Genomic DNA, 16,241 nt, shown 5'->3' with positions numbered 1-16,241 from the left:
AGCAAAGGACCAGATGTTTGTTTTTTTTACAGTATCATATCAAATACACAAGCAGTGTAATCATTGCCTTTAAAGGCTGCAGATTTCAAAACTTATGCGTTTACCGATTCCTTATTCAACACAATCCTCTATTTCCACAAAAGACAGTTGTGTAACATACACTCACACAATATGGGTAATGTCAATTTTTCAAACAATCAAAGCATGAAGGTTGTGTTTGATGTGATTGTAGGGGTACAGTTATTTTGCTTGGAGTTCACTAAAAGGGATAACGCCTGGCTATGGGCCAAGGTTTTTGACCCCCTGTGTGGACATCATAAACAGGGAAAAGAGAGGGGAAGATGGGGTGGAGGAGGGATGCTGTAAACAGCTAAGGCACAAAGGAAGTTTTAAATGATATCGCTATATTTGTTGATGTGCCCAGTTTGTCTAGATTTGGACACCAAGTCAGAAAACCTAGGAACACCGGAAAAAATACTTATCTATGCATTGGCAATAAGACAAGCACAGTGATTTGCCATGAACAAAAGTTATGGTTTGTGCTTCAAGAGCTCTCAAACACAAAAAAACAAACAAACAACTTATCCAACAAAAAAAACTTCCTGTCCAACCCAGCTTGATAAACAGAGATACGCCAGGCAATTAAAATGGCCACATCCTCTTGCTCTAAAGAGGACAAGGTAAACAAACCCAGCTTTTTCATCGTTATTGATTTTCTGAAACGAAAGTACAAACGAACGGCTACTTTCGCTGCAAAATTAAAATGCTACCTGGGGCGGTGTTTATTTTTGTTGACGGGGGCGCATGTCAGTTTTGACGTGAATGTGTACGACGGGGGAGGGGTGACCCGAGAGGTCTGAGGGGAGCAGTACACATTTGGCCCCTAGGCCTTATTGCTGACACAGCTTGTTTAGCCCAGCACCAAAATTATTTTAATGAGTCCTGGTCGCCCGTTACATCGAGCAACGATAACAAGGTCAAAAATAGCTTTTATTTCTTGTCACAGAACACCTTTGACTTTATGTTATTGCATGTCTCTCTCCCCATCTCTACATTTCCTCCTCCTTTCCTTCCATTCCAAGTAGCCAGGGGGAACAAGACTTCTGCTGATGCAAAACTGAATATTTTGGGTCAGAACCTATTCATGAACAGAGAAAGGATGTCATGGCTGTATATTTGAAATGGTTTCTGTGAACATATATACGGCTTGCTTGTTTAGATACCTGGAGGTAAAAATGGGCTTTACTTGATGTATAGACAAGACAGACAAAAAAAAACCCGCAACACACAGTTATGGATATTTTGATCTTGGCAGCTCCTCTTTGAATAAAATGTTAACATTCAGAAGTTATGCCAAGCTATCATGACTTGTTAGACTATCTTGTATGATCTTATTCCTGTTTGATAGCAACATGCATGATAGCACCATCATTATTAGCAGATAAGGTAATAGAAATCATATTGATAGAACCATACACACAGTATAGCATCAGGCAACAAACATGGATTGGTATTTGCCAAATACAATATAAGAGACAAATACCACATCTGTATTGGGTTTTCACCACAGTAAGGTGGTACAGCATAATCAATAACTACTGCCACACCAATACTCTGTGAATCTTCCAAAAACGTAAGATTCACGGTCACTGAAATGAAGGGAGGAAAATGGCAGCAGCAACTTTTTGAAAAGTTTTAAATGCGCAACGTTACTCAAAACAAATGACAAAGCACAGCTTTCTGCAGATACGATCTGGGCCTCAGTGGGCCTGACAAAATCCAGGGCACAAAAGAAGCATTACAGCGTGTGTGAATAGATGGGTGCCATAATGGTGGGTCCTGGCACCTGTTCTTAGTTGCACAGGTCAGCATGACCCTCATTTGGCTCTGCGCCTCCTCCAAAGGGTTAATTCAATCACGCCGGTGGCACCCTCCGCTCTGAGGCCTGCTCTACCATCATACTTTACACTCAGTCGAGCGTCACCTCATTGATGGAACCTTTGGCTTCCACAATAGAAGCCAATTTGTTAGGACCCCTTCACAGGTCAGGTTCTCCACAGAGGCAAGGGGGACAGTTCGGCTGCTGGGGAGAGGAAAAATGGAGCCGTCCTCCGCAGGGCAAATTAAACGTCCAGCACTCTTTATGACCACAAACATATAATGTATTAATATCCATTTCCCCCACTCCCAGCGCGGAACCACATGATACCCTTAGCCCTGTTAGCGCAGGCTAAAAGATTGACTCCATTGACATGGGTCATAATGAACAGTAAATTGTTTTATCTCCTGTGCCTTATTTGGTCAGCCAGGAAAACATATGAGGCAAAATGGCCTCCGCTAAATGGAGCATATAATAGATGTCTCGCTATAGCAGGGAGGTGGGGGTGTGATGGCAGAGCAGTGATTAATGAAAACCATAATGCCCCTGAAATAGAAATTTGTTGAATTTCTTCAGGTCCCTTTTTTCATCTCCACTGATGGCTGTCCAACAATTTCTGGGCTTCGGCTGGGTCACTTCTCGTCTTGTCCCCCCCCCCCCCCCCTTTTGGGGTGTTCCACTCACAGGAGAAGCCCTTTGCTCAGTTTGTGATCAATGTACCCCCCCAGTGAAAAAATGCAGACGGAGGAGGCAAAGTCTAAAATTAAATCTATGATGTAGCCATCTGGAAATAGCCGTGAAGTGGCCATCTATGAGGCACCTGCCCATTACCCTTGTTAAGAGCTCTGTGATTTGTGGGTCAAGTCTAAAGTTTTAACTCTTATTATTAGCCAATAAGGGCATAGAGCATGGCTGGCATTCTAATTCCAGAACACTTAGACCATCTTTCACCTTTGTAATGTGGCCCATTGGTTTAGAGCAGGTATTTATCAGACAAGATGTCAGGTATAAACGCATTCCTGTGCACTGCACCTGGCTGAAGACAGCCTTGTGAAATGATTCTCCAAACATATGCCATTCTCTCTCGTACTGAAACTTGTAAAACTAATTGTTGTCACGTCAGCTCTGAATGTTACCCATCCGAATTTGAGATTCCATATTTGACATCATCAAGATTGGAAAGAATAAAAAAGTGAAAGCTGAAAGACTGAAATTTGAGGTCTTTTATTAACGTTAACCTTGAGAGGCAGCATTTTTAGAATTAAATCAAATTGTGACACGCTGCCCCCAAAACAAATGTTGCCATGGCGATGGCCGCTCTCCCGACTTTCCTTTGGTCCTGCTTGTTGCACAATGAGTTTGTTTGGTTGCGTTCCTTTTCTCTCACGTGTCCTTGGGCGAAGGCATGCTTGTGTTTGCTTCAGCGAGCATTTGCTCTTCCTGTTTAGGTGTGCACTTTTTTTTTTTTTTTTAATCCTCCTTTTTCACTGACCTCCCTGACCTCCTGTTAGACTGGCTTTGCATAAAGGTCTGCTTGTGCCTTCCACTCAGGATTATAATCATGGTGTCCGTTTGTGGTTAATTTTGACATGATTTAAAGTAGTGCTTTTATATTCGTAAACATAATCATAAGCTCAGTAGTTCCTCAAAACAATACAAACAAAAAAAATGTAGCATAAGACAAAAAAACGAAATGCACAACATTCAGCTGAATCTAATACTTGACTGAATAATAGACATCATTTCTCATTGAGAATCAGTGTCAGTTCCATACAGTTAAATTATTAGTTTAAGTGCGGTTCATTACCTAATGCCTTAAGTATAAAAGAGAATCATATAAGATTGAAATGAGTTAAGTCAATACATCCCTGGTGTGTCCCAGAGGTTTTCCGAGAGCATTTTTTGTGAGCAACATTCATTCACATCATACAACATAAATTTGTATGAATTCTGTACCAGCCTCTCTTTTTCTAGTATTCTGTCTACATTTGAGCCTATTGGGACATTTCACAAATTTGATCATTTATTTCAGGATATTATTCCCCTTCAAGTGGAGTAAAATGGAAGGATATTTCTGTTCGTAGTAATTGTTATTTGTTGTGCATTCTATTTTTCAGCATTTCTGAGCTCAAAATGATTAGCAGATTACTGTACGCATTTCTTTTACAAATTTCAGACAGCAGAGGGAGAACTTGATGCCTGGAAGACATCCTGCCTTTAAATCCATTGCAGTGTGTACGCATACACCTCCCTGAATGATATTAATTATTCCACATCTATTACATAACGTGTCTATTCAGTGAGATACTACAAGCCTCCAGCAAGAATCAACGAGGAAAAAAATCTAAAAAGCTTCATTAATGCAGATATCTCCTTAGATTTTAGGCAATAGAATACAGAGAGAGAGAGAGAGAGAGAGAGAGCAAGAGAGGGAAAGAGAGGGGGAAAAAAACAGATCAATGCAGCCTGTTCCATCGTATTGCTATGAATAGATAATAGCATGGCTGGTCCTGTACTGGGAGGCTCTGTCAGGTAGAGGTGGGTCCGTAGCCCTGAGCTATTCCACACTGGCCACATCACCTGGGCCTCCAGTCTCCGCTTCACCCTCCCCGGGAGCTCAGGACGTCCCCAGCACCGGTCGGCGTAGTCGGCCCTGGCACGGTGATGAATTACCGCTCTTAACTACCATTGATTACTCCAGGCTTCTCCACTTCACCTGACAACTGCTCAGTCACTCTGAGCGGCCCCTAATCGGGCGTTAAAGGGAGGGAGCGGTACAGCACACCTCAGCTTGATTACACCCTGCCTGTCACTTGATAATAAAGAAACTCAAACGGACCCTGGGCTTTGGTGGCATTTAAACAGAATTTGAGTATAGCCAGCACACTCAGGTATTGGTTTTCCTTTCCCCCCACTCTTGTTCAGAGATGTCAGCTCAGACCCTGAGTCATGTGTTTGGCTGGCAGAATTCTTTTCCTCTAAGGACATGTTTTGTCCTTATCAGGTTTGTCATTCTAATTTCAAAACCAAGAGCTGACCCGATGAGGTCTGTCAGCCAAAACAATGGCTAGCATTACACAACCAGAAAAAAGTCAAGCTCAACAGTGTTCCCCCAAGTGTAGTGCATAAAAAAGAAACTGCCAAATTGTGCCCTCCTACAAACTAGGCACCAATGACTAGATCTGCTCAGGACATTGCTCAGGACTTGCCATTCAATTTTCAGGCTTAATATGAATTAGAAACATTCAAGCGAAACGATTTAGAAAAATTAAATTTTAACTCACTGAATCGCCTGCCCATCAGAACAAAATCCATTTTGGCATTTGGATTGTCTGCCAATAACGCTTTACACAATAATATTTCTTTAAGATTAACCTGCCCTGACCATGTCTACAGGTTAAAGGTCAAAAATCAAGCTTTCTTGGATGTTTCTGAAGCTCCAGGTCACAAAGAAATGACTTCCTCTGTTCGCATGACAGTCTACATTTACAGTTTTAGAAAACAGACATGCTCTATATTCTACAAAGTGTGGTGTAGTGGTAAGGAGCGGGGGTTGCCAGTTCAATTTCCTACATTGCTGTTGTATCCTTGGGCAAGGCACTTAACCTAAACTGCCTCAGTAAATATCCAGCAGTATAAATGGATTACATGTAAATATTGTAGCCTGTGTTTGCTATGGATAACTGTCTGCTAAGCAACTACATGTAAATTTAGAGGATATCCAGAATAAAAAATATCAAGGTATAGCTCCTAGCTGTCAGAACAGGATTCTGGGACATTGAGTTTTCTTTCTCAAATCTGTCCCATTGATTAATTCAGATAAGGGTATAAAACACATTTCTTTGTATGCTGAGAACCAGGAAGCTGAGGAGCCCGTACAGCAGTGTGCAAAAGTAGCAGTCTATTGTCTCTGACCTTTTGATCTAAACTTCAGGCTGAGGTCAGAGTGCCTTGGGCAGGGTCATGATCTTTGACCTCTCCCTGTCCTCAGGCTATGGAGGCCAAGACACTGTCGTCATCCACCCACCACGAGAAGCCAAGCGAGTGCACGGGAACAAAACTAACCCTCTCTGACCATCAGACTCAACAAAAACTGACAAGACCATTAAGTAAAAGTGCTCTTGAATGCAATGGCCTATTAGTTCCTCACCAGATTAACAGGGTGCCAAATTACAGTAAGGCAGCATTTTTCCCTTAAAATTGTTGATTTTGATTGAAAGGGTGAAAATGCTTTCTCATTGGCTAGCTTTGAGATTTCTTAATTGTTTTGTCCACCATGAAGCATATTCTCATTGTCTCTGCCCCTCCCCATCTTCTTCATAACCCCCCCCCCCCGCCTCAACCCCTCTCCTCCGCTCCCTGCATCCACCCAAATCCCAGCATCCCCCTCTCCCTCAGCTTGTTCTCACCCCCCTCCTGGTCCCCTCTATCAGCGTGCCTCTCCCTCTCGCCCACTCCTCCCTAACGAGCCCCGCGACGGCTGGAAAAGGAGCAAACCCTCCGGAGATCGCACACACTGCGGCCCCTTTGCCAAAATATGCGTGGGAAGGAGAGGGGATTCAGCTTGCATTAGTCAATGGAAAATACCACGGCCGTGCATGTATTTATTCCGTGAGAATACAACATAAAACACAAAGCAGTTGGGGGTACAAGTGTGGGAGCCATCACTCCTCACAAAAAAAAAATCATTTGTATAGTTCGCTTTGTCATATGAAGGACATCTATTATACAGCCGTCAGGTTAACATTAATCTATTTTAATAGCATCAGGTTACACGCGAGCCCCCCAAAAAAAAGACTTTTAAAGAAAATGAAAAATAAAAGGTTATCATTTCAAGACAGTACGTGTCATATTTCATGCTAAATACCAAAGCACCTTGTATATGTGCAGTTTAGCAAAGTGGCAGGATGTCTGAGCTGACAGGAATGAGAGAGAATCTGTACACATGAAAAATGCTGCCCTCATGAGTCTCCATGGCCTCAGCAGGCTTAGATTCTATGAGGAAGTAGAGAGGTGCGGCTTTTTGAAAACCAATGTGCATATTCAGGTAGTGTACGTACTTAACGACTTCCCACAGGCTGTCTGGTTTCAGATTAGCACAGGTGAACTTGGGGTTGTGCTCACATTCACTGGGCTGTGAGTGCTGTTAGCCTGGTCTGATGCCACTGCTCATATGATTTTGATGGATACACTTCTGTTCTCTTGTTCTGGACGTCTCTCTGGATAAGAGCATCTGCTAAATGAATGTAATGTAAATGTATTTTCATTCAGTTAAGGACACTGAACTGTAGCTTGAAAAGCACCCACTATTTGCACAGTGGCATTGGTGTATGTGTGGTGTGTATGTTTGTGTGCGTGCACATACCCACACACATTTTTTTTTTTTTTTGTCTTTTTTCCCCTATTTACATCAGGAAACTTTTCTTTTCCTAAACCGGACTGGGTCGTATTTGGGAACCTGCTTCTCTCAGCAGCTGGGATAATAAAGTCAGCATTTTCTGCTTGGCTGCAGATGCAGTCATACGGTCTCATGACTGAGCTCAGATCTGAGGGAAGTTCACTCATGCAAGTCAAAGGAAAACATTTGAAGGCGTATTGCTTTCACCAACCAGCACATCTCCCGGCTTATGTAATGGCAATATGTAATGGCATCTCCCAGCTTATGCGAATTTCTGACCATCGCAGGTCCAAGATTTGAGCATGTAACTGGCAAGAATAGAATGCCACTTATTTCATTGATCAGTAACCATCTACAGAGAGAGGAGCAAGAGGACCTTGAGGACAGGGGTATGGCTGACTTACTGTGCCTCAAAGATAAAATCTCTGAGTTACAGATGGTTCGTGAAGTGGGCACAATTGAAGTTGTTGACTCGCATGATGTGCAGTTAAACAAAGAACAAGAGAGACTGGAACAGGTAACACAAAGCGGTGAGCAGGGAAACCAGGACGATGAACCAGGAGCCCCTAGTCAAGAACAGAAGACAGTATTAAAGGAGACCAAAGCTCTGCAACGTCAGTTGTTAACAATGCAGAACCCGAGTGAGATGGAAACGGAAGGGAGTAAGTTTCGGAATAGCCCGGCCACTAGTAGTGTGCCAGCCCAAGACCCAGTTTACTCTCGTGCCTTTCCCCCCTGGCACAAAGACTTTAAAATATCAGGTGAAATTGGTGAACCTGGACAGAAGGACCGCCTTACCTTTTAGCGCGTCAGATTGAACATGGTCTAAGTAAGGGTGTCCCAGAAATGGTTGACACAGTGATAAGAGCCATTTCCCCAGGCATGCAACTACGTAGATATCTAGAGGGGAAAGCTAATCACACTTTACCCACACTGAGGAGAATCCCCCACTCTCACTAACAAGAGAAGAGTGCAACTGGATTATATAAACAGTTATCCTCAGAGGCTCAGAGTTCCAAAGAGACCCCTCAAAGCTTTCTAATTTGTGCCTTGGGCTTGAGGCAGAAGATCTTGAGTTTGCCTCACAAGAGTCTGAGTCAGGATTAAAGTATGACCTGGTGCTAGCTCAGAACATGTTCTCTCATTCAGTTTTGACCGGCTTGCAGAATGACAACAAGTGTGACCTCCAGCCATATCTTGAGCAGTCAGATGTGTCTGATGAAATGCTACTTGAGAAAGTGAATATTGCATGTGCTTATGAAAGTGAGAGACAAGAGGAAAATGGTAACGCCACAGCGCTCTGTTGCTGTCCATTCAGCTCAGTCTGGCGATGTTCCAGCTGAAAAGAAGGAGAAAGCATCGACACAACAGAACCACAGCAAAGTACACTCTGACGTGTTGTCTGAGCTCAGGGAGATGAAGTCCGACATGGCTGTACCGAAACAGCTCAGAGCAGAGGTCTCCCAGATTAGAGTCTATGCAACAGCCACAGTACTTGCCCAGACAGCCCCCTCCTCCAGGAGGAGGGCCAGATAACAGCCCAGTTCAGCAGGTGTCAGCCCAGACAATTCATATTCCAACACAGGGGTACTGGCCCATTCCAGGTCCTGGCCAGCAAGGAGAAGCAGCCCACTACCAGCAGCGATTTGCTCCTCAATGCGGAAGCTTAAGCTCTTGATAATCAATGCACAAGCATGTATTGACAAATTACAACTTTGCATCACCTTAAAGGACACTGAACCTGTTGCCAAGACTTATCTGTCCGTGCCTAAGCTGTTGTACAGAGAAATGAAAGACTAGCTGTACGACCTCATTGCACAGGGCTGGGTAAAAAAAATCAAACTCGCCGTATGCTTCCCCAGTAGTCTGTGTCCGAAAAATGCGGAAGCTTATGCTTGTGCATTGATTATCATGAGCTTAATAGAAAGACTCTCCCTGTCCGCCAACAAGTTCCTAGAGTGCAAGACATCATGGATAGCCTGGGTGGCATCTTCTGGTTCTCACTTTTAGATCAAGGGAAAGCTTATCAAGGGTTCATGGCTGAAAAGAGCAGGCCCATGACCGCATTTGTGACTCCCTGGGGTTTATACGAATGAAACAGAATTCCATTCGGGTTAATGAACGCCCCAGCTGCCTTCCAGCGCTGTATGGAAGAATGTTTGGAAGGTCTGAGGGATGAGATTTGTATCCTGTACCTCGATGACACGATCATGTTCAGCCAGTCATTCGCAGCCCGCATTGAAGATGTCAGAACAGTGCTCCAATGACTCAGGCAGCATGGTATAAAGCTTAAGCCCAGCAAGTGTGAGATGTTTAAGCGCAAGGTCCACTATCTGGGACGGATTGTGTCTGCAGAGGGCAGGAAAATGGACCTTGCTGATACCATCGTGGTGAGAGCCTTGAAGGAGAGGAGACCATGCACTGTCGGAGAGCTCAGAGCCATCATGGGTCTCCTGAGTTAATACAAACAATACATTAGAGACTCTTCCCGCATTGATCGAGGACAAGACAGGTAAAAGTGAAAAATAGAGGTGTTCCCTCCCACCAGCCCATAACATGGACTGACAAACATCAGCAGATACTGGTGAAATCGGTTGACTGCTTGTGACGGAGTGCCATCACTACGGTTGAGTATGCGCTCTGACTGCCATACCAATGAGTCTGGCTCTTTGGCGTCGTGGTCAAAGTCACATGGTTGGTACCCTGTAGACCTGGGTTCGAGGCTGGGTGGGGTGACTGCTCTCGCCCTTCGCTACACTGTTTGATAGAGCCACCTGTCCTAGGATTCCCAGACTTCAGCAAGTCTTTCATTCCCCACACAGATGCCTCCAACCAGGGTCTTGGTGCACTCTGGGAAACTAGAGTTCCTGGCCCTTAAATGGGCTGTGTGTGAAAAATTTCACGATTATTTAATTAGCTCATCCTACACTGTATACACCGATAACAACCCACTGACCTATGTGTTGTCGACAGCAAAACTCAATGCTACTAGTTGTCGGTGGGTAGCTGAACTAGCAGATTTCCACCTGACCATCGAGTAACACCCAGAGAGAGAGAACATTGATGCTGACAACCTTCCCAGAATGCCTGTGAACACTGAGACCATGATGACAGAGTGTACAGAGGAATTGTCATCTCGCTCAGTGCAAGCCACAGTACAGTCTGTTGAGATGTAAGACTTTGGCACAGTGTGGTCCATGGCTCTGTCCACTCAGTGCACAGTGATGAACGAACCAGTGTGTTAGCAGAGATCTGTCAGGCCCAGAGGGAAGATCAGCACATTGGACCTGTCTTCTAGAGAAGTATAAAAAAACAGTTCTGAGAGAGCTGCATGATGAGATGGGTCATTAAGGAGTGGGCAGAAGTACTACTTTGGTAAGAGACAGGTTCTTCTGGCCCTACATGCAAAAGGAAATTGAACAGTTTGTTGCCCATAGTTGTTCCTGTTTGAAACACAAGAAGCCTAGCAGAGAAACCAGAGCACCTCTCACCGGTATTGTTATGACTCAGCCATTCGAGTTAGTGTCCATTGATTTCCTGCATCTAGACAAATGCACAGGAGGTTATGAAAACATACTGGTTATAGTTGACCACTTTATGCATTTTGCACAAGTTTATGCAACCACATCAAAATCAGATAAAACGGTAGCTGACAAGATCTTTAACGATTATGCATTGAAGTTTGGATTTCCTATGCGGATACACCACAACCAAGGAGGTGAATTTGAGAACCAGTTATTCTCCCAGCTGGCTAAGAATTGTGGAGTGGTAGGTTGGCGGACAACACTCTATCACCCGGAAGGTGACAGACAGGTTGAACACTTTAATAGAACACTCCTCTCTTTCTGTGAGTGATCTCAGCATTTAAAGAAGTCAAATTGGAAGGAGTCCTTGAACAAGCTCGTATATGCGTACAATTGCACCAAAAGTGAAGTCACAGGCTTTTCTCCTTTTTACCTCTTGTTTGGGAGGCCACCGAGACTGCCTATTGATCTGCTCTTCCGTTTGATGCCAGAAACTTCAACACCCAATCACCAAGAGTACGTGAGAAAATGGAAACATGGGATGCAAGAGGCCTATGAGATCGCGAGAGAGAAAGCAAAGAAGTCTGCTGTGAGAGGTAAGAGAAACCATGACAATAAAGTGAGAAGCTCTGTGCTGCAGGGAGGTGACCGTGTCCTGGTAAGAAACCTGACATCTAGAGGTGGAACCGAGAAGCTTCGCAGTCATTGCAAAGATTGCATCCACAACGTCAGTTAATAAAAGGAAAGAGGCACAATCATAGAAATATGTATGTTGTCTGGGCCATAGAGGATGAGTCTACAGATCGCTGTACTGTTCACACTACACAACTTGCTGTCTTGTAATCGGGAATCTTGAAGTCGTTGTGGTTTGCACACTACATGACTGATCAGCGACAGGGGGGTCATACATTACAAGATCTTTCACCAGGAGGAATCTCTGACGAGTCTGTCTGGTCTCCAAACTATGTTTTGTCAGGAAAACACACGCGAGAAGTGACATGGGGAATGACACGATACCATACGCAAGACAGGGATTTTTTTCTTCCAAAAACGGCTACTGTAGACAAAGATATTATGCTCTGTAAGCAATATGGCCAAAATATCATCTCACAATATTTGGTTTTTGACAGGGTACTGCTATTATTGATATTGTTTAAGTAATGAAATTATAAGAGTCACAGTCTTAAGTCATGAATTCATATTCACAGTACTGCAGAAATGTATTATTTTTTTGGAAACGCCAAAAAGACATTGGTTCTCCTGTCAAAGTTCAACCAAATTTTCCTCCATTTCTTCAGTCCAAGCAGACTTTTGTTGAAGCCATGCTTGTTTATGTTGTACAACTCCTCCCCCGAGTTTCCCCTCACCCCATGTCTTGCACTCTCATTGGCTGTTGCTCATCGCCGCACTCACTGCCAGTCACAATGGGGTCACAGCACTTTTCACACTTCAGGATCTGGACTCCCCGGTAGGTCCAGATATTTAGCCTTCTAGATATTTTTCGGATGTCTGTGAGGCATCAGCGAGTCTCTTGGATGGCGTCTTTGAACAATTCACACATAGCGATCGAGAGTCGATTTGCGAGCCCTGAGTGAACGCCGATTTGCCTCTGATCTGGGGGTTTTCTCTGTAATGTCCAAAAACTGTCAGTGAGTGGAAAATCAGGGCTAAAATCGTGTGAACCTGGCCTAAGCTGTTGTGTGCTCCAGCTCTCTCCCTCTCTTGTGTGTGCTTACATCGCTCTCGCTTAAGCTCTGTCTTTTGAAGGCTGTTATTGGTATATTTTCATTGTCTTTTAATGGTTCATACAGAGGGGTTTTGTTTTTGTTTGTAACTCTAAGTGCTGCCGCCCTCTCGGCCAGGTCTCCTTTGGAAAAGAGATTTGTCTCTCAATTAGAGGCCCAACCGATAAATCAGCATGTTGATATTATCAGCCGATATGAGCTAATTGCAGATAAATCGGTATCGGTGTTTATAACGGTCGATAAATGACAATTAAAAAAAGGGAGAGACGAAAGGTGGATCCTTCAACCATGTTATGAGTGTTGTCGTTGCATAGTTTGTCCACCTGAGGGCACACTGCAACTCCAATGTTGGCAACACACACGTTTGGAATGCCACAAATCACAACAATCAGCTGACCCAAGCAGAGTCGAGCAGAGTAGCCCACGATGGAGATCATCTGTGTTCATGGTAAATTGATAATTCTCACATGAAATACATTACTTAAATAATAATAAATATCCCCCATCACTTCTTCTCTTAGCCTGTCAGTCATGCCTGGTTTTGATGCAGTAACTAGACTAGAAACTTGAAAGCCGGTACTGTCAGTCAAACATCAAAATTACATTCAACATTAAGGTAGTTGAGTGGTGTAGGCTAAGCTGTTGACAAACTTGATTGTAGGTTTATTTATGAAACAGTGTGGCAGTTCTAGCGAGGAAACAAACAACGGTCCTATCATTTCTCCCTCGTCACTTCTAAAAATTCCCTGGCAACATCACTTACAGCAGCTTATAACGCTGTCCATTGCTAACTTAGGTTACCCACAAAGCTAGCTAGTGGCCTTGCACTGATAAATATGGCATTAACGTTAATGAGCAGTTAAACTATAGCGTTTAATTTATTCTGCCTAAGTGAGGCAATGGTAAATATATCTGCGACTCGCATGTCTGTAGTTACAGTTGGTGCATTGGAAATTATTAACCCTTTCGCGAGTATGGTCACACCGGTGTGATTAGCCATTTAGCGCATATGCTAAAATTGCTGGAATTAGAACACTAGATTGGAGAAATTCTAGCTAATTTTAGCTTTGAGGAAACAGTGATTTAACTCTAAAAAATATAGCAAATGCTAACTGAAAAGTATGAGAAGCTTAATAACGGTAATGAAAACATAACGAAACACGCAACATAGCACGCGCACTTCATAGCATAAAAAATAAATTATGTGCAAAAGGGTTAAACCAGAGGGGACATGTAAATAAATGTGAGCTGAACAAGTATCTAACATGGCTTGGTAGACAAACAAAGTTATCTACCTTCTTTTTCAAACGTGTAGTGTGAAATCCTCAAGTCACAAGTCCTCGTTGCAGACAGTCATGTAGTATTAGATGCATTCAACAGCGGCTTTTACTCTAGGTCACTGTATCAGTTCACTGCATAGTTTAACAGTGCATGATTTTTTTTTTTGAACTTTTTTTATATTTTTATACATTTGACTCTTATCAAAACTTTAATATATTTTGTTGTACTTTTGTTCAAAGTACTATTTATGACAATAAAACAAGTTTATTTTTAAACTGCATTATGTCATGTTATCTTGATGAGGTATCTTAAATAACAACACATAACAAATGTTAGGGAAAATCTTATGTGTTTCTGAAAAAAAAAAAAAAAAAAAAAAAAAATATATATATATATATATATATATATATATATATATATATATATATACATATATATATATATATATACATATATATATATATAATCATCAATATATCATTATTGGATTTTTAAATCCTCAAATATCGAAATCTGTATTGGTCTTAAAAATCCTATATTGGTCGGGCTCTACTCTCAATGGGACTTGCGTGGTTAACTGAACGTTAAAAAATGATGTCTCTGCCTTCTTGTCCTTTCATAACTGTTTCTGTTATGATTCGTGTGGATGGCAGTAATATAATTTTCTTTCTTCTACTTTACAGAGGAGTGGAGGAAAGAAAGCAGAGCCATTATCAGAACTGATTTACCGTAATGTTAATGGTTGGACTTTACCACAATACCACTCTTTATTTTGAACTGTAAAAACTTTACAATGATGAGTAGGTCATTGCTTTGAATTTCCCTCAGGGTGAGTGAATTGTAACACCATATCAAACACAGTCACTGAAAGTATGTTATCAGAACTGTCACAAATTTCAGACGTGTTTTTTGCAGTTGCAGTACTCATCTGATGTCTATTTACTCCATGTTCTTTTTAAATAGTACCCTCCAGAATATGCTGTCTAATTGATCTGCACAGATTTAGGGGTGAATTTGGTGAAAAGTATCTATGGCATTTATATTTTAAGGCGCTGCATTGCTGAAGGAATTGATTCTGATGTAGGAGGGAATTCAGTCTAGACTGATTATGTGTATCTAAGAAACTCTGCCCATCCACAGGAAGCTGGACTGGGTGGTTTGCTCTCTCTCAGTACACATTCAGCAAAACAGAGTCACAGCAGGCACTGAGAGAGTCACAGCAGGCAGTGAGAGAGAGCAGAGTCACAGCAGGCAGTGAGAGAGAGCAGAGTCACAGCAGGTACTGGGAGAGAGAGCAGAGTCACAGCAGGCAGTGAGAGAGAGCAGACTATTCTCGTTTGGCAGGACATGGGGCTATGGTCTGCAGCACAACAGGAAGCCCTCTTGAAATGTGACGAAACGGCAATAATGACATGGCTGCTGTCCAAAGCCCGTCATCTGCATCTCCAGATTAAGATGACTCCATTTTATTAATCTCATGGGGCCTCTACAATTGTGGGAGAATTTATGAGCATGAAAGAACTCACAACACTGTAGTCTCATTGTCCTCATCAGCAGTTAGTGAGTTTATTCTAAAGCTATAATTTTGCCCATGTTATGTCTTTACTTTGGGGCACAAAGTAATATTTTTTTTCAATAAACATTAGGCATTTTGTTCTCAGACGAATTATTTCTGCCTGACATTAGCGTGGGTAAAGCAGAGATGAGGATTGTTAGTTTTACATGTTTGCTAATGCATATAAAGTGTGTTTATGCAGCAGTGTGGCATGGCGGTAAGGAGCAGAGCTCATAACTGAAACGTTGCTGGTTTGTTACACTGCTGGGACACTGCTGTTGTACCCTTGGTCAAGGTACTTAACCCACAATTGCCTCGGTAAATATCCGGCTGTATAAAGGAATAAGATCGAAAGTTATGTAAATGGCCCTGGATAAGAGCGTCTGCTAAACATCAATAATGGAAAGTAATGCAGCAAGGGTCAGGAAAGACATTTTAACATTTCAAATTCTAGCACAGAAAATACCTCCCTCATTCTGTCATAGAAATGTTTGACCAATTGCTTGGTTAACATATGGTGCAAATGGATGTACTGGGGGAAAAAAAAAAACGAAGTATCAGTTTGCAGGGAGTTGTGACTCTTTATCTCTTTCCCTCTGTCTTGCTCTCTCTCTCTCTCTTCCTGTCGTGCACACATGCCCTCTGACACGTGGTAAGAGAGAAGAAGGGGAGAGAGAGAGAGGTTGAACAACATATTAGAATTTGGAAGAAATTCTAGTCGGGAACTGTAGATTTGTTTAGCCTATGTTAAGATGGAGGGCATTGGGGTGGGATGCAGTGGGGTTGGGGGTGTGAGGGGGTACAAACTCACCATCACCAGGGGACAGATCACTTCCAAACACAACCCACCAGAGCTGGT

This window comes from Megalops cyprinoides, chromosome 8, assembly GCF_013368585.1.
Source record: "Megalops cyprinoides isolate fMegCyp1 chromosome 8, fMegCyp1.pri, whole genome shotgun sequence".
In the NCBI taxonomy this organism is placed as follows: Eukaryota; Metazoa; Chordata; class Actinopteri; order Elopiformes; family Megalopidae; genus Megalops; species Megalops cyprinoides.
Note: the sequence above shows the minus strand (reverse complement) of the source record.